This window comes from Lissotriton vulgaris, chromosome 6 (assembly GCF_964263255.1).
Source record: "Lissotriton vulgaris chromosome 6, aLisVul1.2, whole genome shotgun sequence".
Taxonomy (NCBI): Eukaryota; Metazoa; Chordata; class Amphibia; order Caudata; family Salamandridae; genus Lissotriton; species Lissotriton vulgaris.
Window position 1 is genome coordinate 1541476538 of NC_141694.1, and position 23388 is coordinate 1541499925.

Below are 23388 nucleotides of genomic sequence, written 5' to 3' on the forward strand. Positions count from 1 at the left end.
CGAAGATAGACGCACTCACCTACCGCATGGACCGCATGGCGGAAAGGGTTGACAAACATGCTGAAAGACTCAAGATGTCGGAAAGGCGCATCACAGAGGTGGAGGAGGCACAAACTGAATGGGACAAGGATCGTAAGCAATTCTCCAGGCTCCTACAAGTTATCCAGGAGAAATCGGAAGATTTGGAGGCGCGCTCGAGACGCTCCAATATCCGCATCACGGGAATCTCGGAGACGACAAACACCGGCAGGATGGAACTGTTTGTGGAGAAATTGCTAGTTACTTTACTTGGAGATGATGTCTTCTCCCCGATGTTTGTAGTGGAGAGGGCGCACCGGACCTTGGCTCAGCGACCGCCCACGGGGGCTGCCCCCAGGCCAATCATAGCAAAACTGCTGAACTATAGAGACCGGGACGCCGCACTTAGGGTGGCCAGAGAGAAAGGAAAGCTGCAGTACGAAGGCATGGACATTTCCTTGTACCCGGACTTCACTGCGAAAGTCCAAGAAGAAAGGAGGCGCTTTGCTCCCTATAAAAGACAATTACGGGAACTGGGACTCGATTATGCAATGTTGTACTTTGCGAAACTACGAATCAACAGGAGAGGGCACTCATTTTTTTACCGACCCAAAGGCACTCCAGAAATCGCTCAAGGAATGGACCAAGGAACAGAGTGCCAGTCCTAACAGAGATTCCGAGGACCTAGCGGACAGTAGCAGGCTGGACGAACAGGAATGATGCCCCGGCTGGCTATTTTGAGGAGTGCTTTGGTAACTACTGGCTGCTGCGCGGTGCAGCGGCGTTGAGGCGCTGCGCGGATATGACTCCATGCGGTTTGAACTCTGAAGCCCGCAGGAGCAGCGGCACACATGGCATTCCAGAAGCCCGACAGTTGGGTGAGATTGCTCTTATTTCTTTGTAGTTAATTTCTTCCATCCCCCCTGTTTTCTTGTATTTTGAGCGCAAGGCTGCGTCTAGAGACTAAATCGGGACATTCCTGAAGGCAGCATGTTGTCTCTTACAATTTTGTGTTGATTTTTCATCCCGTAGATGGACATTTCATAAGGTGGTGGCGCCTGGAGCAGCGACAGGTTGTTCCATAAATGCGGTTCTATTGTGATTTTCCTTAGCGACCTCCGCCCCAGTGCGCATAGCTCAAGCTGACCCCAGATGGCCTATGTTTGGGGAACTTCAGTATAGCTCTATGTTTCTGTATTTTGAGGGTGGGATAGGTCCCTGTCAGGCCAGGTTGGGGGAGGTCTGCAGTGGGTGGGGGGTGGCTCAGGTTACGGGGGGTTATGGTTTCCATTGGGGAGTTCTAGGGGATTCGCCATGCAGGCTACTCATTTACTGTTTTTCTATAGGAAATGTTGCTCTTCTGATATGTATATGGACAATGTCTAATTGCAAAAGGGAAATGTTGTTGGCTGCGATACTGATTCTCACCAACTATGGCTGCTGTAGGTAATAGAACAACTGTGAGTGGGCCTGATTCATTGACTGCATTAACATGGAATGTAAGGGGTCTGAATGATCATCGCAAACTTAGAAAAGTGTTAAACTACCTACATAGACACCATGTTGATCTTGCACTCATACAGGAGACGCACCTCCCTCCCAAGAGCAAGGTACTTGATGCTTCGGGTATCAGGGGTAACTGTCTGCCAGCGGGATTTACCACACACTCGAGGGGAGTGCTCATATGGGCCAATCCTCGCTCGCAGCTGCGGTTGTCATTAATTGAGGCGGACCCTGAGGGGCACTTCCTGATTGCGAGATGCTTGGGCAAAGGTTTGGATCTTGTGGTGATTAATGTTTATGGGCCCAACTATGACCACCCCGAGTTTTACGCGGGGTTAGCAACACGCTGTCGGCCCCATGAGGCTTCCAGGATGTTATGGGGGGGGGACTCTAACTTTGTCTATGACCCTGATAAGGACAGATCCAGGGGGCCGACGCGCCACCCGTCGGCCGCAGCCCTCCTCATGCAGGCGGAAATGTTGAAGCTAGACATGGTGGATGTCTGGCGCACCAGGCACCCCACACGGGGAGGATTCACGCACTACTCTGCCTACCATGACATACATACACGCATTGATCACTTCCTTGCCTCGCAAACGTTAATTGCGAGTGTCCGCAGTTGTGAGGTGCTGCCCCGTACTCTCTCGGATCATTCCCCTTTGCTGCTGCTGCTGGTGGTCCCGACGATAAGAATTCCCCCCTTCACTTGGAGGTTCCCTCCCTACGCCCTTCTGGATGAGGGGTTCAGAGGTAACCTTGCTGAAGACATTGACACATTCTTCGAAACGAACCTAGGCTCTGTGGATAGCTTCCTAACACTGTGGGACGCATTTAAGGCTTACATTAGAGGGATGGCCATGGCCAAACATTCCAGCACACTTAGGGCCATCATGCAGAGGTTGCAGACTCTCGAATCCCAACTGAGAGAGTTGGAGGAGAGGCAAAGCGACTGCATCGCCTCGCACTCCGCGGAACGTCTGACACTATTGCTGGCTGAATTTCAGGAGGAGGCTGATCGGGAAGTTAAGCATATGGGCAAATACGCCACGGCGAGGGTATATGGAGAGGGGGATAGGCCCAGCTCAGTACTTGCCCGCCTCATGAGGCAGGAACGGAAACCTTTGGTAATAGACAAATTAACTTCCCCAACAGGGCGTTCCCTCACGGATGAGACAGAGATCATTGCATCCCTTAAAGATTATTACTCTGATCTTTATCAGTCCAAATCCTCTCACATGGAAGAGGAGATAGAGGACTACCTCAGCTACATTAGGATGCCCTTCCTGCCAGACTCAATGAGAGAGTTCCTGGCGTCGCCGGTACAGGAGGATGAGATTCGGGAAGCGCTGGGAGGGATGAGAGCGGGTAGTGCCCCCGGAGCCGATGGCCTTACGGTGGGATTCTACAAGGCGTACCTGGACAAACTTATGCCCCACCTAATTACTCTCTTTGATGAGATCTGTGCAGATGGGTCGATGTCCCCCACTATTTGTGAAGCCCTACTGATAACGATATTGAAGCCGGGTATGCCACCGGAGCTTTGCGGCTCATACCGGCCGCTGTCACTCTTGAATGTAGATACCAAGCTTTATGCCAAAGTTCTGGCAGCTCGTCTGGCGCTCCTGGTCCCTGATCTTGTGGCGCCGGAACAGGATGGGTTTGTCCCGGAACGGAATCTGACATATAACATCAGGACAGTGTTAGGATCAATGCAGCATGTTCGGCAAGAAAATAAGGCCCTAGCTGTATTTCTTGATATGGAAAAAGCCTTTGATTCAGTCGAATGGCCCTTCATGTTGCGAGTACTGCGAAAGCTCGGACTGGGTGAACCCTTCCTGCAAATGCTAGGGGCACTGTATTATACCTACCGCCAGATTGCGAATAGGGAACACTGTCACTGACCCCTTTGAAATCAGTAGGGGAACAAGACAGGGGTGCCCTCTCTCTCCCTTACTATATGCTCTTGTGGCGGAACCCCTGGCCTGCGCGATCAGGGAATACCATGCTGCAGAGGGAGTCAATTTCCCGACGTATAAGATTGGCATATCCACATACGCAGACGACACTCTGCTATACGTTCGCGATCCGGAGAAGAATCTCCAATCAGTACTCAGAGAGATGGTGCGGTTTGTGGCACTATCGGGTCTCCAAGTCAACTGGAACAAATCAGTGGCGTTCCCGTTGACCCCTGTCACCACATCTTTCGAGATGGAATTCCCCCTCCAGTGGTCCTCAGACCCGGTCCGGTACTTGGGGATCAGGCTACATGTGGACCCTGATGTATTGATCCGGGAGAACTACGGTACCGCGTTCTCCAGGCTTGTGGATGACATAGAGAGATGGTGCAAACTCCCCCTGTCCCTAATGGGTAGAATCTCTATTATGAAAATGGTGGTGCTGCCTAGATTTTTGTTATTATTCACAAACATCCCAGTCGTCCTCTCCAAGGCTTTTTTCAAACAAATGACTCAGGCACTCACTCGGTTAGCGTGGGTGGGGAAACACCCCAGGGTACAATGGCAGACTCTGACATTACCTTATGAGATGGAAGGCCTTGGCGCCCCTGACATGGAAAGGTATTACAGAGTGGCGCAGGCTGTGCACCTTCATTTCTGGATCCACGGATCCCCGATGATCCCACATGTCATCCTCGAACGCCTGTTTGCGGAGCCGCTGCCGCTCCCTGCCACAGTATGCCTGCCCGTATACCGGAGCATAGGTAGACTGGACTCCATAAAAGCCACAAATCATGCATGGCACGAGTTGGCACGGGCACAGAGCTGCAAACTCCTGTATTCCCCGCTCATGAGAATTGAATGGGCGGTTTGGATCCCCTTGCTCAGGGAAAAGGGGGTCACGAAAACATTGCAGAAGCTGGGAGTGACCAAACTTGAGGATCTGTTCACGGATGGAGTGGTGAAGACGTGGGACCAATTGTCCCCCCCGCAGGCAGACGTCTCGCTTTTGTCCCGCTTTCAATTCCACAGGGTCCGGGGGGCACTGAGGGAGTTCCTGGGTCCGGATTTGCAGGAGCCAACGGAGGTGCCGGAACTCACCTATGTGATTAAAACAGTATCTTCCCGCAAGATGGTGACTAACCTAAACAAGTTGGGACCCCGTCACAGGCAGCCCAAGCCCTCCAAAGCTAGAACAGCGTGGCAGCGCGATCTACAGGTACAGATAGAGGATGACATGTGGAAATACTGTTGCCTCAGTACGAAGAGACTGTCATTGAACGGGAGGCATAGATTGGTCCATTTCAAATATCTCCAGCGCGTATATTATACCCCGGAACGGTTGCATAGGTACGGTCTGCGGCAATCCCCGGAGTGTGAACGTTGCCATGCGCTCTCTGCTGATTTCTTCCACATGGCTTGGGTCTGCCCAGGAGTCAGTAAATTCTGGGGGGAAGTGTTTGCGGAACTGAGTTTGATTCTGGAGGTGGAGATCGAAGCTGATCCAGCGCTGGCATTACTGGGATATTCGAAACCATTGCCCGTAGCCTTGAGGCGGTTGGCGGATATGGCCTTGTTGATAGCTAGAAGGGTTGTAGCTACTTGCTGGATGAGAAGACTGCTGCCAACAAAGAAAAGGTGGGCAAAGGACATGTTGTACTGCTGCACACAGTCTGAGGTATATAGTGAGTTGCTCCCTCCCATGAGTAGACCCAAGAACTTCTGGACGTTGTACCAGTCATATATTAGCGGTGCCGGGGAGGAGGAGGACCCAGAGCAGGGAGGGGATGCTGATGAACTGATTACTCCTGAGGAACCAGAGCAGGGGCCTTTGTAGGGGAACTGGGTTAGCGTGTGACTGGGGCCCTCAGAATAATGCGGCATGGTTCTGCGGGTGGTGGGGCAGGGAGGTTCGGGCTGCTCAGGCCGTTAGGCGGCACACACATCTTTCCCTTGTTAGTTGAGCAGCGCTCTGTTTCTCCAAGCAATAGCTAGGTTGTACATAGGTCAAGTGCACTGATGGCGATGTGGGGGTGGGGGGGTAGTTGGGGTAGGAGTTAGTCTGCTTTTCTCTTCTTCTTTTCTTCCTTTACGATGCAGGATTGAGTCGTGCCTGCTCCTCCTTTGGTTGGTACTGTTACTCACTTATATATGCTCGGCGATGTGTTGGCGTAGGCTCTGAAAAGTGTGTATGATGACGATGCCTAGAATCTTTCTAAACTTGCAAGTATTGTACCTGCGTTACACGCCGCCGAGCCTCCGCGATGTCGGCATTCAGGCTGTGTCAGTTGCTTGATGTTCACTGTGTTTTTTTTTTTTGTTTGTGTTTTGTTTTTTGTGCATGGATGTTGCCCTTTGGGGCTGCAGGCGACTCGATCTGATGTAGAAATTTTTGACTGTGAATAAAGGTAGAAATTAAAAAAAAAAAAGTGTAAATGCAGATTAAGAGAAAAGCACCAAACCGGACTTGCCTATTAAAGGACAAACAAGCAGCAAGTTCTAAGCTCTGGCACTCATAAAGTGCTGTGGCTAAAAGCAAAACTTTAAAAATGACCAAAAACAAGTCAAAAACGCGATGACAAAGTAGACATTAAATACTTATTCCCTTGAATGAATCGTCTTCAAACTATTTGCATTTAAACAACCAGACACGCATATTAGAAATCAAACAAGCAGCAAATGTCACGTTTTACTCTCCAGCACTCTGCAGCCACATAGGTCCCAAATAAAAGCCAACACGGCAATGCTTAATTTGTAAAACATGAAGTGCCAGGGCTAAAAGCAAAGCAGCAACTGCCACGTTCTACTCTGCAGCACTGTGCAGACAAATTAGTCCTAAATAAAGACTCACATGCCAGTGCTTAATTTGTACTGAAGTGCTAGGGCTAAAAACAAAACTTTAAAATTGTCCAAAGTCATGTCAAAAACGCGATGAGAAACTACACTCTAAATACTCCTTCCCTTAAATAAATTGGCTGCAAAATATTTGCTAATAAATAAACTTGCCTTTCAAAAAATCAAACAAGCAGCAACTACCACGTTTACCTTTCCAGCACTCTGCAGCAACATAAGTCCCAAATAAAGCATCAACATCATGACTCTTTACTTCACTGCCAGACACTTCCTCCCCCTTATCTCATTCTTGGGGGTTCTTGGTTTCTCACTTTGTGACAATTTTCCTTCTTTCTCTTGTCTGTCTTTTCTTTCTGTGTGTTTTTTCCCTTATCTTGATCTCGGGAAATGTCTGGACAGGAAAAATAAGCGACAGTTCCCAAACATGAGGGCCAATTTCCCCCACCGGCATCCGCTAGCTTAAATTAAGCACTGGACAGAGCTTAATTTGTAAAACATGAAGTGCCAGGGATAAAAGCAAACTTTTTAAAATGCCCCAATATATATCAAATACGCGATAAAAAACTACACTATAAATACTCAATCAATCAATCAGATAATTTGTAAAGCGCACTACACACCCGCAAGGGTTTCAAGGCGCTGAAGGGAGGGGAGGAAAGGGGTGCTGTAGCTACTGGTCGAACAGCCAGGTCTTGAGTAGTTTCCTGAAGGATAGAAGGTCTTCGGTTTGTCTTAGGACGAGGGGAGGGTGTGCCAGGTCTTGGGGGTGCAGTGGGAGAAGGATTTGCCTCCGGCTGTGGTTTTACAGATGCGTGGGATGGTAGCCAGGGAGAGGTCTGCGGAGCAGAGTTTCCTGTTGGGTACGTAGAAGGAGAGTCGGCTGTTGAGATAGACTGGGCCGGTCTTGTGGAGTGCCTTGTGTGCATGGATGAGGAGCTTGAAGGAGATTCTTTTGTCGACAGGGAGCCAGTGCAGGTTTCTCAGGTGTGGGGTGATGTGGTCACGGGCGGGACGCCTAGGATCAGGCGTGCTGAGGCATTCTGGATTCTTTGCAATCTGTTGATGAGCTTGGTTGGGGCTCCGACGTAGAGGGCGTTTCTGTAAAGTAGTCTGCTGATTACTAGGGCCTGGGTGACTGTTTTCCTTGTGTCTGTCGGGATCCATCTGTAGACCTTGCGGAGCATACGGAGGGTGTTGAAACAAGTGGAGGAGACAGCGTTGACTTGTTTGGTCTTGGTGAGTTTCGAGTCAAGGATGACTCCCAGATTGCGTGCGTGGGTGCAGGGGGTGTCCTCAGTGATGCGGGCCACCAGGAGTTGTCCCATGCAGAGGGGTTGGGCCCGAGAATGAGGATCTCCATCTTGTCTGCGTTCAGTTTGAGGCGGCTATGCTCCATCCATTCGGCGACGGCCTTTATTCCCTGGTGGAGGTTGGATTTGGTGGTGAGGTGGTCCTTGGTGAGAGAGAGGATCAGTTGTGTGTTGTCAGCGTAGGAGATTATGTTGAGGTCGTGCTGTTGGGTGATGCGTGCGAGAGGTGTCATGTAGACGTTGAACAAGATCGGGCTGAGGGAGGATCCCTGCGGGACGCCGCAGATGATCTCCAAGGGTTCGGTTCGGAACGGGGGGAAGCGGACTCTCTGGGTTCTGCCGGAGAGGGAGGAGGAGGTCCAGTCCAGGGCCTTGTCCCGGATCCCTGAGTCGTGGAGTCGTGTGCATAGTGTGCTGTGGCAGACGGTGTCGAAGGCGGCGGAGAGGTCCACAAGGATGAGGGCCGCCGTCTCGCCATTTTCCAAAAGGGCCCTGATGTTGTCTGTGGCGGCGATGAGGGTGGTCTCGGTGCTGTGGTTGCTTCGGAAACCTGGCTGGGAGGGGTCAAGGATGCTGTTGTCTTCGAGGTAGCGGGTGAGCCGGATGTTGACTATCTTCTCGATGACCTTGGCTGGGAACGGAAGCAGGGAGATGGGCCGGAAAGTTTTCAGTTCGCTGGGGTCCGCCTTGGGTTTCTACAGTAGGGCGTTGATCTCGGCGTGTTACCAGCTCTCAGGGAAGGTCGCGGTCTCGAAGGAGAGGTTAATGATGTTGCGTAGGTGGGGTGCGATGGAGCTGCTGGCTTTTTTAAAGATGTGGTGTGGAAAAGGGTCAGATGGTGAGATGGAGTGGATTGTGCCCATGGTCTTAATTGTGTCTTCGATGATCACATTGGCCCAGGTTATCAGGGGGTCGTAGTCGGTGGAGTGTGGTGGTTCCTGCGTGATGGGGCATGTAGGGGTCATCCGGGGGTTGAAGCTGTGTGGATATCAGCGATCTTGCAGTGGAAGAAGGTGGCGAGGGAGTCGCACAGGGTTTGCGACGGCGGGATGTTGTTGACGTTGGAGCTGGGGTTGGAGAGTTCCTTCATGATGTTGAAGAGCTCCTTGCTGTTGTGTGCGTTGTTGTTGAGGCGGTTTTGAAGGAGGACCTCTTGGCGGTCCTGTTGAGGGGGTGGTGGTTGCGGATGGTGTCTTTGTGGGCTGTGCAGCTGCCAAGCGACTTCTCACTATGCCATATGTTCTTCAACTTCCGGCTGGTGCGCTTGGACGCTAGAAGTTCTGGGGTGAACCAGTAGGCTCTTTTGCTGGCGTCTTTGAGGGTTTGTTTTTTCAGCGGGGCTAAGGTGTTGGCGTAGTTGTCCATCCATCGCCTGAGGGCGCGCGTGCGCCAACGTCGGGGCTGGAGGGGTTGGTTGGTGGGTTGAGTGCGATGTTTGTATGTAGTTCTACTTCGGTGATTCTGCCACAGCAGCAACGGGGGATCTGTAGAGTGTGGTGATGTGCGACTGGTTTCCGGAAGGTGAAGTGGATGCACTGGTGGTCGGTCCAGGTGGGTTCGGAGACGTGGCTGAAGGAGACGTATTGGCTTGAGGAGAAGATGGCGTCTAGCGTGTTTCCGGCGATGTGGGTCGGCGACATGACGAGCTGTTCCAGTCCGAGGTTGGCGAGGTTATCTATCAGGCTGGAGGAGTTGCTGTGGTTGTTCTCCAGATGGAAGTTCAGGTCTCTGAGGAGGATGTAGTTGGCGGAGGTCAGTGCGTGTGCGTGCTGATGAAGTCGGCAATGGTGTCGCAGAATCGTGGTCGGGGTCCGGGTGGTCTGTAGATGAGGGTGCCTCTAAGGGTGGCCTTGGGATCCGTGTGGATCTGGAAGTGCATGTGTTCGGCGGTGCTGAGAGTGTCCTTGGTGTTTGTTGAGACCCTGATGGTCTTCTAGTGGATAATGGCGATTCCTCCTCCGACTCCATTGGTGCGGTCTCTGCGGGCGATCTTGTATCCGTTGGGGATGGCTATTAAGATGTCAGTGTAGGTGGCTTCGTTCATCCAGGTCTCGGTCACGAAGGCGACGTCTGGAGATGCGGTGTCGAGTAGGTCCCAGAGCTTGACGGCGTGTTTGTGCGTGGAGCGGGTGTTAATCAGGATGCAACAGAGCTGGTTGTGTGTTGTCGTGGCGCGTTTCTCTGAGTCTTCGATGCAGGAGAAGCTGCAGTTCTGGCAGGCAAAGGGACTGTGGGTGCGCTTCGGGTGGCCCGGCAGCAGGTGGGGGTTCGTCCTGGGTTGAGAGTGATGAGGGTGCTGGCGTCGTATCGGAGGTGGTCATCACGGCTCGTGCAGGGGCCAGGGGTTCTGTTGCTGGGCGCGGTCCAGGCATGGACGGGCACAGACGGGCTTGCCTTAGGCACACCCGCTGCACGCAGCCGCCATTTTATGGGGAGGAGGGACAGAGGAGCAGCTGGGAGGCGGGAGGCAGGTGGCAGGGGTGAGCGAATGGGCACGGGGTCGGGCCACAGGGACAGCAGCGGCAGGAACTGTGGCTGGGAGTGGGGAACAGAGGGGAAAAGAGTGGGCACCAGGAGCAGCTGAGGCAAGGGACACTCAAGCGCTGGCGAAGCTGAAGCGGGGGGGCGATCTACCTGGCAAGGTCAAGGGTCGCTCTCCTCATCGCACAGCAGCTGCTACTTTATGGGGAGGTGGGAGGTAGGAGCAGCTGGGAGGCGGGAGGCGGCTGGCAGGGGCGAGCGAATGGGCCGGGGGGGTGGGCCGCAGGGGCAGCAGCGGCGGGAACTGCATCTGGGAGCGGGGAACGGAGGGGAGAAGAGTGGGCACCAGGAGCAGGTGAGGCAATCGGCACTCAAGCGCTGGTGAAGCTGCAGCGGGGGGAGCGACCTACCTGGCAAGGTCAAGGGTCGCTCCTTCTCTTGAATGAATTATCTCTAAACTATTTGCAATAAAAAAAAATGACTCTCCTTAATAGTGACACAAACACAATAAGTGTCAATTCCGCTGAAGAGAAAACCCCCAACCAAGACCTTCTTATGCACGCTTTAATACTCTGCAGCTATATAAGTCCAATATAAAAGCATACAATGCTTAATTTGTAAATATAAAGTGCCAGGGCTGAAAGCAAAATCCAGGTCCAACACATATATTACTTTGGTTCTATCTCAACTTAATAGGATACTAGTTTCAGCTATTCTAAAGTATCTCGCCAAGCTACAACTCAAGTAATTCATAAAAAAATGTGTAAGACTTTTGACACAAAGACCTACCACCCCTAAATATTAAAAAATACCCTGAACATAAGCACATTATATATTATATTGAAAAGTAGTAATATAATGGGCCAGATGTGTCAAAGGGTTTTACCCATTCTGCGTCTATGGGAAAATGTGTTCATACATATGGCCCATAGAGTGTTACTATCACAAACTAAACTACATTATCTGTATCACAAAAAGCCACATTTAACAGAAAAGTATTTCAAATGCACTAAGGAGGTTGACTTAATTAAACAGAGATGGCTGTAAAATAAACCAGGTATGGGAACATATAGAGAGAAATATTATCTTTCAGCAGGAAATGGTATAGTCAAAAGCTCTGTTTTTAATATAAAATCAGGGCCTTTGGTCGTCATATCACTGAAAAACCAAGATTTGAAAAAATTGTATTGTCTATGGGTGTTCGTGGAAGACAATTTCTATGGACTGAAATCTAGAGAATGCTAAAGTGATTCTGGTATTTTACTGACTTCTGCTGGTCGTTTTCAATCAAGAAAGTTAAATAGAGGCAGTTGTCAGAAAAATTCAAAAAAGAAAGTCTCTAAGCAGAAAGCAATTTTGGTATTTTACTGTCCTCTACTGGCCGTTTTCTATCAAGACAGTTAAATAGAGGCAGTCGAACAGAAAAAAAGTCCCTAAGCGGAAGCAGACAAGTCCTAGGCTGATCTCTAGAGGCCACAAAGTACATACACATATAAGTATATACTAAAGTATATACAAGAGGTCTTGAATGCTCGACCTATCTTAATGTGGCTTAACGCCACCTTGTAAATAAGGCACCCTTTCACGCTACACTTAGCATAAAAGGGGCGTGCAATGGGTGTAGCAGTGGGCATTCCGCTGCAACACTCCTTGATTTTGACGCTGCCCCTTATTCACAAGGGTGGCGTAAATAGGAGGCAGCACCAAAATTAAGACCAGAGAAAACCTGGTATTAACATGGTGAAACAGGGAGTAATGCTTAATTTCTACTTGTTTTTGCTGGTTCTATGTGTGCTGCATTGTGCAGCACACATAGAAACAGAAGATCACTGTGAATGATTGTTCATGTGCAGGAAGGTGTCCCTTCCTGCACACAAACAATTATTTTAAAAATGCCGATTTGCAAAGTCTATGTGTTTTGCACAATGCAGAACACATTGAATTTACAAATAACCATTCTGGATTGTTAATGCCCCGGTTACTTACCGGTAATCTTCATTACTCCGAGTATAGTCTTCCTCGCCACATGAGTTACAAAGTGAGCTTTAGCTCCACAACAGAACCCTCCAAAGCAAAAAGAAGCCACCTCCCACCCCCTCCCAACATGGCCGACCAGTCCCACCTGACCTCTATAAGAGGCGGGCCGGCCCAACCAATCAGCCTGATCTACCAAGCAAACAATGAAGCCGATAGCCAGACAGGGAGGGGGGGAGGGAACTCATGTGGCGAGGAAGACTATACTCGGAGTAATGAAGATTACCGGTAAGTAACCGGGGCATTACCTCCTCGTTAGTCTTCCTCGCCCCCTGAGTTACAAAGTGAGCCAATACCCAAGCCAACAAGGCTTCATTGACCACCAGAACCACAACACCACACGGTGATGCAGAGAAACCAACCCAAGGTTGATGTAAAACCAACTGAAAAAAAAACAGGGACCAGAGGAAACCTGAAATCAAGACCTCCAGGAAAAGGAGGCCAACCAGGAGCCGCAGCTCCAGCACTCAGAACGGCCCAGCGAAGTCCCCCCCAGGACTGCTAGAGACCCACCTACCAGGCGGGGGACGACCACGCGGAAGACAGATAAAACTCCACAGAGGAGACACCCACTACGGGGGCCCAGGGAGCAGAGCCATACCTCGCGGACCGACCCCGGGCCCCCGCCGGATCCACCGAACCGAGCGAAGCGTAGGGAAGGATGCCAGCCTGTGTAAGCCCGCGAGCCAAGGAGGAACGAGGGCTATTGGCCCGAACGAACCGGGCCCAAAAGGCAAAACACAGGTCATCCCACCGGGAAAGGAAAAAAACGTGCGGCTAAGAGAGCCAAAACAGCACGCCGAACAACCAGCCCGGACAAGGGAGCGGCCACGTAGGCCGGAAACAGCGGCAAAGATACCACCGGAGTCCGAGGCCCCAGGGAAGGGACCCCGGGAAGGACACGGGGGACATGCCGGAGGAACAACCCCGTCCGGCAAAACCCGCAAGAAGGGCGGGGAGCGGAGGAACGACCCCCGCACGCCCATCCGCCCAGCAGACACCCTCGCCACCAGGGAAAACCACCTGACAGGCGAGAAACTGCAGAGCCACCGAGGGCCGGGGCCCAAAGGGCGGACCCCGAGGAGCTCGTAGAACGAGAGAGGGAGTAAGCAAGAGTATTGCGATGTGCATAGCGCACGTATCACCCAAAGGCATCAAGGAGCGTGCCTTGGGAACCCGACCTGGGATACCCCTGCGAGATAACCCCAGCAGGATACCAGGTAAGAGTCAGGCATCCCGCCGCCAGGGGCCCTAGTGGAGACTAAGCAAGCATCTGCCCAGGGTTGCAGAGCGTGAACATGTGAGACGAGAAGGTACCGGAATGAGAATTCTCGAGTCCATGGAAGTATGTAGGCCTAAGACCAACCGAGGCGGGGAACCGAACCCCGGTCCAGGACCAAGCTCAGCCACCGGCACCGCCGCCCCCTGAGTCACACTTCATCACCAACATGGAACGCTCTACGAATCCGCGCGTCCTTCTAGCGCAGGAGCTGTGTGTAAACGTGCTGCCGAAGCGAGCACTGGAATACCTGCGGGAACCCAGCAGCAAAGCCACAACCCCCGAGCAAGCAGCGTCCTCCGCTCCAAAACCAGGCCTGCACAAGGAGGCAGGCCAGCCGCCAAGAGCCGGCTCAACACCGACGCCGAGAGCGGGGGACCCAACCACCGTACGGGAAGATCCGGGATCGGCCAGGAGGCTCGAATCGCCAGCTCGGCCAAAGGAGAAGGAACCCGGGGCGGTGGACCCCGCCGGGAACCAAAAACAGGAACGCATCACGACCTGCGTGGCAACCACGCGCGGGTGCCAGGCACCACACCACTGCAACGTTCCAAAACAAGGCCACGCGCCGCCGAGCCGAGCGCCCATGAGCACCCCGGCCCTGCCCAAGCGCCTCCTGCCGAGGAACCGCGATCTCAGAGGGCACGGGTGGAGATGCGCCCAGCAGACCGAAAGGCCACGCGAAAGACAGGTAATAAGGACCCGGAAGGAGGAGCAGAACCCGGGCCGGAGGGCCGAGCCCCCCTTCGTGAACAGAGACCTCGGAGGCAGACCGAGCCGAGGCCCTAGGCGTCGAAACACCCCCGGGGCAGGGCGAGACCATGCAACGAAGGCCAGACCCGACACCGTCGGACCCCGGGGGAAGACAGCCCGAAGGGCCAGGACCGGTGACACCCCCACCAGGGCGCCCAACCCGAGCAAGACCCGGGGACCTAGGCACCGGCAATGGGAATGCCACACGAAACCGTGCAGGGGCCAAGCCAGTCACCTCAACCAAGATTAGTAAAAGTGCTGCTGAAGCGAGCACAGCAAAAAGACGGCCGCCAGGAAGACATCCAGCAACCCCCGAAGCTCGAGGTGCTGAGCGGCCGCCGGAGAACCCAACGACCTCCAAACGACCCGGCGCCAAAGGACGCCCCCCCCCCCCTGAAAGAACCAGAGGGAAGTACCGGGACCAGGCACACGCCCCCCCCAAGGAGGAGAAGCCCGAGACGAGGACCGAAGGGACCACCGTACATAGGCCCGGAAGCCGATGGCTGAGAGACACCGCCAGCCGTGAAGCCTCATCCCCATGGGGAGGCCGGGAGGGGGGGGGGGGACGAGGCCGTGAGGAAGCACACGGCCAGACAGGGAACCCCAAGACCCACACCCGGCGAATAAGATCCACCAGGCGGGCCAGGAGCACAGCACCCCCCCCCCGCACGGGCCCGAAGGCAAGCTCAATGGAAGCACCCGCCACCGAGAGCGGGGACCCTCACACGCAGGCCGGCCCCACAGGCCAATCCATGGACCCAGAAAAACCTACAGGAGAGACAACGGAAGGAGCGGGGACCCCAACCCGCCGAGACGGTGGGTACCAAATGGATTTCCCGTGAATGCAAGTGCTCAGCTACCCGAAGGCCTACCTGCACTGGGAGCCTACGGGAAGAATAAGCAAGCTATAGTGCAGAGTCAGATGGTGCAGGGCCAACCTGCCTCCGGTGCCGGGGATCGAATCAATTCCCTTGCGGAACATCCGCAAGACCGGACCGCAAGCCCGAAGAGCCCGAAGAGCCCGAGAACCGGGACAGCCACGTCCCAGTACGGTATGCAACGGAGGCAACCGCCCCCCCCCCTCCCCCCCAGGGGACCCCCTGGAGTGAGAGGGCCGAAAGTCAGTCTCCAAGGATGAGACAGGGAGCGGCCGACCAGCATGAGACCGGTCCCCGCCGAAACTCGGGCCCGGACCTGCCGAAGGACCCCACCCATGCAAGGGCGGGACGTCCTCACCTGAACTGCGCAGGGGCCAAGCCGGCCGACACAGAAGCGCAACATGCTGCGAAAATCGCGCACAACCCCCATTCACCCCTACAGGAATCGTGGCGCTGAATAACAGATGTCAGTTGTAACCCAACTCAATGGAAAGAATCTCACTGACCACTGATGGCCGAAAAAGCCGAGTGGGCCCGTCGGTATGTGAACCTGCGACCACGAGGCCAACACTAGCCCCAGCAGTAGACGCATCAAACCACTGAGTCACAAGCCGAAAGACCCAACCCGGACCCTGAGGCCCAAGGAGGAGTGCCATGCCCAGAGGCAATAACTGAACCCTGGGATAACGAGTCCACGACCCGCCGAGGTGGGGAATCGAACCCCGATGCACCAGGGTCTGCCAGAAAAAGGGAACACGGACAAAGGGGGACTCCATGTCTCACCGCGCCCCCTCAGAGCGCGCCAGATAGCACCGGCACTCTGTACATGAGGCAACCACACAGGCCCTACGGCTGCACGAAGAAGGGATAAACACTACCCCTTCACTTCGTGTTGTATGTCAACAGCCCGGCCATACAGGGCCACCGCAAAGGCAGGATTCGTTGTGGGGGCCCTTGTGGAATTTAAGCAAGCAATTGCCCAGAGTTGCCGAGTGGGACTCCATGATTGGAATAGGCACCAAGGCGAGAATTCTCAGGTCTGTGGAATATTGGGACCCAAGACCCGCCGAGGCAGGAAATAGTCCCAGGCTAGACCTCCGCCTCAGGGTCTGCCGCTCTAACCATGAGCCACACTTCTCCATCCCGTGCGTACCTTCACCCGCACCACACGACGTGCACCGAAGGCACAAGAACGCGGAGCACATAAAAAATGAAATGGTTCCCCGGTGCACAGTACTCGCAAACACTCGAGTATTCACGTCAGCAGCAATTGCGTGCCGAAGTGCACCACTACAAGTACTCTGGGCCCGCCCCCGAGAGGTGGGAGGCGCCCGGAACCAATAATAGCGCGGCAAACCGCCGCGGCCCGTAGGGCAGCCACCTCCTTGAAGGGAGGCAGCAGGGCGACTCGGCCGCGACCAGCGTTACGCAGGAGGGGGGCCCCCGGCCCGGATCGCCGACCCCGAGGACCCGCCGAGAAAAAAGGTAGGACCGAGTCCGCTTAAGTCCAACAGACCGTTTGTTAAGTTACGAGTGTCTGCCCATGGCGAGGACAAGAGAAGCAATACTGCTCTCGAGCCTCGCATCCATGACGCAGACCCATGGCCCGACGCCGGCCAAGCGGCCTCACAACAAACAGCGCGGCCGCCGAAGCGCCGCTGAACTGCAAGGCTCCAGCACGGTGTCTCATACAATGCAACAGAGGTCTACGGTGCTCAGCACAGCTTCCCCGAATGCCGAGCCAGAGACGCCGAAATCTGAACCCGGCTCACTAGCTCCGAATTCGACTGGCTTTGATCAAAATGCCAAATCCTCTCCCCCCATTATAAAATAGAAATGCGAGACCCACAACGGACTCGAACCTGGGTCATGTATATCCATGACCCCAACTCGGGGAGCAGTCGAATCACACATGCAGGCAGTGCCACAGCGCCAACTGCTGCCTGAGGGTGTAAATCCTTGCGCAACACACGTACCGAGGCACAAGCATGTAGTCAGAGCGCCATTGTGGAGTGTTAAAAACATACACTTTTCGAACAATTGCCAGGCATACAGGAAACCCCCCTACCGGAGGGGAGTGACACACACCAGCATGACTACCTACAGGAGAATGCGCAGTACCCACAAGCCCCTTCAAAGGCTCGGGCCCCTCAGTAACGACCGGGGGGGAGACAGGCATGTACAACAACACCACCCTCCCGGCCGCCCCCCCCCCCTGTAGACCCATGGCACGCTACAGCAGCACCTAACCGGCCCCACAGGACCGGGAGAAGGAAGAGGGGGGGGGAATTTTTAGGCATAAGGCACCAGAGACCGCTAGAGCAGGTCCACACCCTAAAACCCCAGGGCCAGCTCACGCCGGCCCATCTTACCTGAACAGTGCTCTGGAGAGAATCGTGCAGAACAAAAAAAACAGGCTGATTGGTTGGGCCGGCCCGCCTCTTATAGAGGTCAGGTGGGACTGGTCGGCCATGTTGGGAGGGGGTGGGAGGTGGCTTCTTTTTGCTTTGGAGGGTTCTGTTGTGGAGCTAAAGCTCACTTTGTAACTCAGGGGGCGAGGAAGACTAACGAGGAGGTAATGTGCAGGAAGGGACACCTTTCTGCACTTAAACAATCACACCCTCAACGCAGGCACCCTTGCACTATGGTACAATAGTGCCTGCATTGGCGCTAGGCAGCTGAGTTTAGCACCAGCTCTTGGCAAAACGCAGGGATGTGCTGTACCATTGTAAATTCGGCGAATCCCTACTTTTTCAGAAAGGCGATGTGTGCCGTTAGCAATGTTTGCTTAACACCATGCTGCGCCATTCCTTTGTAAATATCTACCAATCTAAGAAATAAAATATCATAATGGAGCAACGCCTTCGGCTAAAACAATAAGGACGATAGAAGTAGGGATCCTTTGATGAAGTAGCAGAGACTGAAGTAGCAGAGAGTAGCTGTTCTCAAAAGAGACTGTTAGGAAAAAGAGTTGGCAGTTAAAGATATTGCATAGTAAAACATTTATCTGAGTGTCAGTATTATCAATGGACCTTTAAGAAAGCTTATGTGTACAAATGTTCACTTTGTGATCTAGAAAATGTGAATTCCAGACTATGAGCCTAAATTATGAGGCACCTTGCAGCACTTTTGTGCCGCTGTGTATCCATTTCTTGATGTTCCAGTTCGCTATTTGCCCTGGCATATTTACAAAAGAATGTAAACCCACTTTAAGTGGCTTTTCATCAGCACCCATGGAATCTGAAGCATTTCCAAATTTATGAGAAATCGTAAACCTGGGAATGCATCAGACTCTAACGTCACCCCAGGGGTGGTGTTAGGGAGGCCACAGGAGGAGAAATGTTTTAATTTCTCCTAGTTTTTCCTTTTTCTATGTATGCGGCATTCTGCAGCACACATAGAAAGAGGAAATCGCCTGAATTGATTGATTTTGTGCAGAAAGTTGTCCCTTCCTGCACAAAATCAATCAGCCCCGCAATGCAAGCATCCTTCCACCATGGAGCAAGGGTGTCTGTGTTGGCATATGGCAGCCCATTGTGCACCGGCACAAAGGAAAAGGACTATCACATAGATACATCGCGTTCCTGTCCTTTTATCTTGACGCAGCGCAGCGCTCTCTTGCGCCAAAACCTCATAAATGAGGCCCTATGTTACCAGGAGTAAAACAATTTAACATGCTTGGAATATTCGTTAACAACATTGTTTTAAAACACATTAAGACATCGACATAGCAAGCACTCCATAAAAAAAAAAACAGAACAGCCATTAAAATGTTGTTGTGCCAGCAAAGAGCACACAGTAGCTTTAATGTAAAAAAAAGGATTACTTGAGCCCATTCATCAAAATCTAATAGATACACAAATAGGAAAGTGTAACCATTCACAACATGCCATGACCTAAATTGATGATACAAGCAGTGGCAACCTGTTAAAAACCTGAAATCTCAATTGCTGCCCCAAAGCCCACTTCCTCTGTACTAGTACTTGTTGAGGATCCGACGACAAGACAGCTAAAGTGCTCTGTGCCCAGATCTAAAAAAGGAGAAACAGAGGCCTTGGTTTAAATATTAAAACACCCTCAGCCCTTAAGGGTCTTTACACAGATAAGTTAGTGAAAGTGTTTTGGGACAATTTTAGAATCTGATTAGATGAGATGGAATAGAAATAGCACAAAACAAACTCACCAGTCACAGGATATTCAAGTGGTAAACAACGTTAACGACAAAACTTTATCTCCGCTGGGAATCACAACGCGGTTGTTATCATGACCGCGTTGTGATTCCGCATACCATTACTCCACTAGTCGAAACAACATCTTGCGGAGGGAGGGGGGAGGGGGGGAGTTGTTGGATTTAAAATCCAACACCTTTCCTAGTGTTCGCACAGACTGGAGTTGAAATAGTAAATTATACTATTCCAACTTCCAGCGCCCCCCCTCCGCAAGTCGTTATTACGATTTGCGGAGTAATGGTATGCGGAATCACAAAGCGGTCGTGATAACGACCGCGTTGTGATTTCATGCGGAGAAAAATAATGCATGATTTGATCATATATTCAAAAAGAGTAGTCAATAATTAACAATGCTTTAGGGAAATGGATTTGCCTTCAAAGTGCTCTTTAACTGTTGATAAACATGCAAAGCCATGAAGGCAGGAGGGCCCAGCTGGACGAACACTGTTGGTAAAATGAGGGCGAATGCTAGAGAAAGCCATTTAAGAGGATTGGCTGTTGTCAGTTTGTAATATGACTGAATATTTGAATCAAGGTATGTATGTTTGTTTGTGACAGTAAGATCAATAAAATGAAGGTTTCAGAATTGAAACATTGGTCATGGGGAAAAGAAACATCAGACAGTTGTAAGTAAAGATTGAGGGCTAGATGTAGGTAAAGTACATTTACCGATTCTAAAATATTGAATTTTACCGATTCTGTATTTTAGAATCGGTAAATGCAATGTAGGAAAAAGTTCAGTAAAAATTACCGAATCGATACCGAATCGCTATTTACCGATTCAATAATTCCTATTCATTCCTATGGGCCTGGGGGCCCATAGGAATGAATGTGAATTACCTAATCGGTAAATACTGCTTCGGTAAAATAGGTAAACATTCAAGGGTGGCAGAGTGTCACATTGACACCCTGTTGCACCCCTCAATAGTGCTTGTGTGCACATGTGGCACTCTTAAAGTGCTTCCTACATGCCATTTACCGCTTCGGTAAATCCCGAATCGGTAAATAATGATTCGGTAAATACCGATTCGGTAAATACTGATTCGGTATTTACTGAATCATCCCCTACATAGGAAATGGCCCAATACAGGTCGGTATGCCTGAAATTTACCGAAGTTCGGGTTTACCGACCGGTAATGAGCCACCTACATCTGGCCCTTAATCTTCCTATATATAATTTTTTAATTTAGCGGAACTTGTAAACTATAGAAAATATGGCCAAAGGAAACAGTATTGATTAAGAGCGTAGGGATAATCACTTAAAAAACAAAAATGGACAGGATTCAATCCAAATAGGGATCGAAAGGGAACATTAACAATTTGCATATAGGGTATTCTCGGACATATTCACATGGAAATGTTGTTGAGTGTCATACATTTCCAGACTTTCAAATGTTTTTATGTAAAAGATTTAAAAAATAACATTAAAGTACAAATGGAAAATATAGAGTATAAAAAAACTGTAAACTGATTTTCAATAATATAAAAAACTGATTCTTGTATATGTATGAAATCTTTCTAGTCCCTGATGAAGACCCTTTATGGGATGAAATGAGTTGGATGGGTCTGCCATAGTAAAGTGATGTTTTGGATTGAATAAATGATCTTAAGATATGATAAAATGCCTGATGATTTACTACGAGGCTTGGCATTCACGAAAAAAGAGTGATTATGGCTACTAAATCAGCCAGCTGAAAAGAGAAATATTACATTGTTGCCCTCCTATTTTGGAAAAAATATCTGGGGAGCAGTTTATGCGGAAATATTATAAGTTCTAAAACACAGATCTCCTAGACTTCTGCCTCGAAGAAAACTGTTCCCACATTAAAACAAGCATCTACTTGAGAACAAATAGTGCCTTTGCAGGCAGACTTGAACTGTGAGTGCCAGAGTCCATGGGCATAGAGTGTTTGCCTGCAAGATCATAGTTCAGCAAGACTGGCCACAACACCAAAGAACCACAAAAGGAGACTTACTACCACTTCTCATGAACAAGTACCCTCTCTTACATCATGCTTGTAACGTGTTGGTGCAGCATCAAAGATGAATGTGCCATGCTTGCAGCATTGTGCACCATGGAGCACCCTTTGTAGGGAGGAAGAATATGTAATGAGCTTGGTTACTTCCTGTCTTAGCACCCATGCTCTTGTAAAACTTGTACAATCATTTAGCAGCACTACTACACCAAGACAAAAAACGATACAGGCTACTGGCAAAACAGCTGCGGCAAGACAATGCAGTTAGGCCCAAACACAACAATGATGAGGAAATGTCCTGAGAAATCAGCTACCTTCTGCAATGTTATACAAACACCAACCTCCAGCCTAGTAAAGATATTACTGAAAGAAAGAGTGAACTTATTTTGCACAGTTTCTCCTAGATGGATAGCATAGAAGGTGTTTCCGTAGATTAGCCTGTTGGTGATGAGTGTGTGGTTGACTGTCTTCCTTGACTCTGGGGGGATCCATTTGAAAGTCTTACGGAATATGCGGAGGGTGTTGAAGTAGCTGGAGGCGACGTCGTTGACCTGTCGGTTCATGGAGAGGGAGGAGTCAAGTACAATGCCGAGGTTTCTGGCGTGATCCGTGGGGGTCGAGGGCTGCCGAGGGTGGTGGTCCACCAGGTGTTGTACCATGCAGAGGGGGAGGGTCTGAGTATGAGGACTTCTTTCTTCTCAGAGTTGAGCTTCAGGCAGCTGTTGCTCATCCAGGATGCGACTTCCTGCATTCCTTCCTAGAAGTTGGGTTTGGTGGTGGAGGGGTCCTTGGTGAGGTAAAGGATGAGCTGGGTGTCGTCGGCGAAGGATACTATGCTTAGGCTGTGCTGTCGAACGATGGCGGCGAGGAGGGCCATGTAGATGTTGAAGAGGATTGGTCTGAGGGATGATCCTTGGGGGACTCTGCAGTTGATTTCTGGGGGTTTGGAGAGGAAGACTGGCAGTCTGATGCTTTGGCTTCTGCCGGTGAGGTACGATCGGATCCAGTAGAGGGCGGTTCCATGTATGCAGGCGTCATGTGGTCTGGCGGGGAATGTGCGGTGGGAGACGGTGTTGAATGCTGCTGAGAGGTCATGTAGAATCAGGGATGTGGTGTGGCCATGGTTCAGGAGGGTGCGTATGTCTTCTGTGGCGGTGAGTAGGGCAGCTCAGCTGCAGAATCCGGATTGAGAGGGGTCGAGGATGGAGTTGTCTTTGATGAACTTTGTCGGTTCTGCGTTGACGGTCTTCTCTGTGACTTTTGCCACGAAGGGGAGGAGCAAGATGGGCTGGTAGTTTTTGAGGTCCGTTGGATCTGCTGAGGGGTTCTTGAGCAGGGGCCTGACTTCAGCACATTTCCAGTCATCGGGGAAAGTGGCAGTCTCGAGGGTGGTGTTGATGGTGCGTGGTAATTCTGGTGCAATTACGGTGGCGGCTCTGTGGTAGACATATGGTGCGCAGGGGTCTGCATGGGCCCCTGAATGGATACCTCTCATGGTTGAGGCAGTCTCTTTGGTCATGATCACTGTCCAGGTGGAGATGGTGGGCTGGCCGGCATTGTCAGAGGGTGGGGTGGCTGCGGAGTTGGGTGTATGGTTGTTGCAGTTGTCGTTGAGGTTTTTGATCTTCAGGTGGAAGTAGGATCCGAGCTTGTCACAGAGGTACTGGAGGGGGTAATGTTCGTGGCTTGGCTGCGGGGTTTGGCAAATTCCTGGATGACGCTAAAGCGTTCCATGGAGTTTCAGAAATTGGTGAGGATTTTGTTGTGGATGAAAGTCCTTTTGGTGGTTCTGATGCGTTGTTGGTATTTTGTCATGGGGTCCTTGTAGGTGGTGTAGTGTCAGGTGTCTTGCTGTTCCTCCAGTTCTTTTCCAGGTATCTGCAGGTGCGTCTGGCTTCTTGCAGGTCGGTGGTGAACTAAGCAGCTTTCTTGGGGCGATGTCTGTCAGATTTGAGTAGTGGGGCGAGCTTGTTTGCACAGTTGGAGTTCAATGAGTTGAATTCCCTGGCTGCGAGGTTGCCATTGGTTGCGGCAGTGGGGGTGTTGTGGTTGAGGGTGGAGCTGAGCTGCTACTCAGTGACTCTGCTCCAGTTCCTTTGCGGGGCGTGTAGCAGATTTG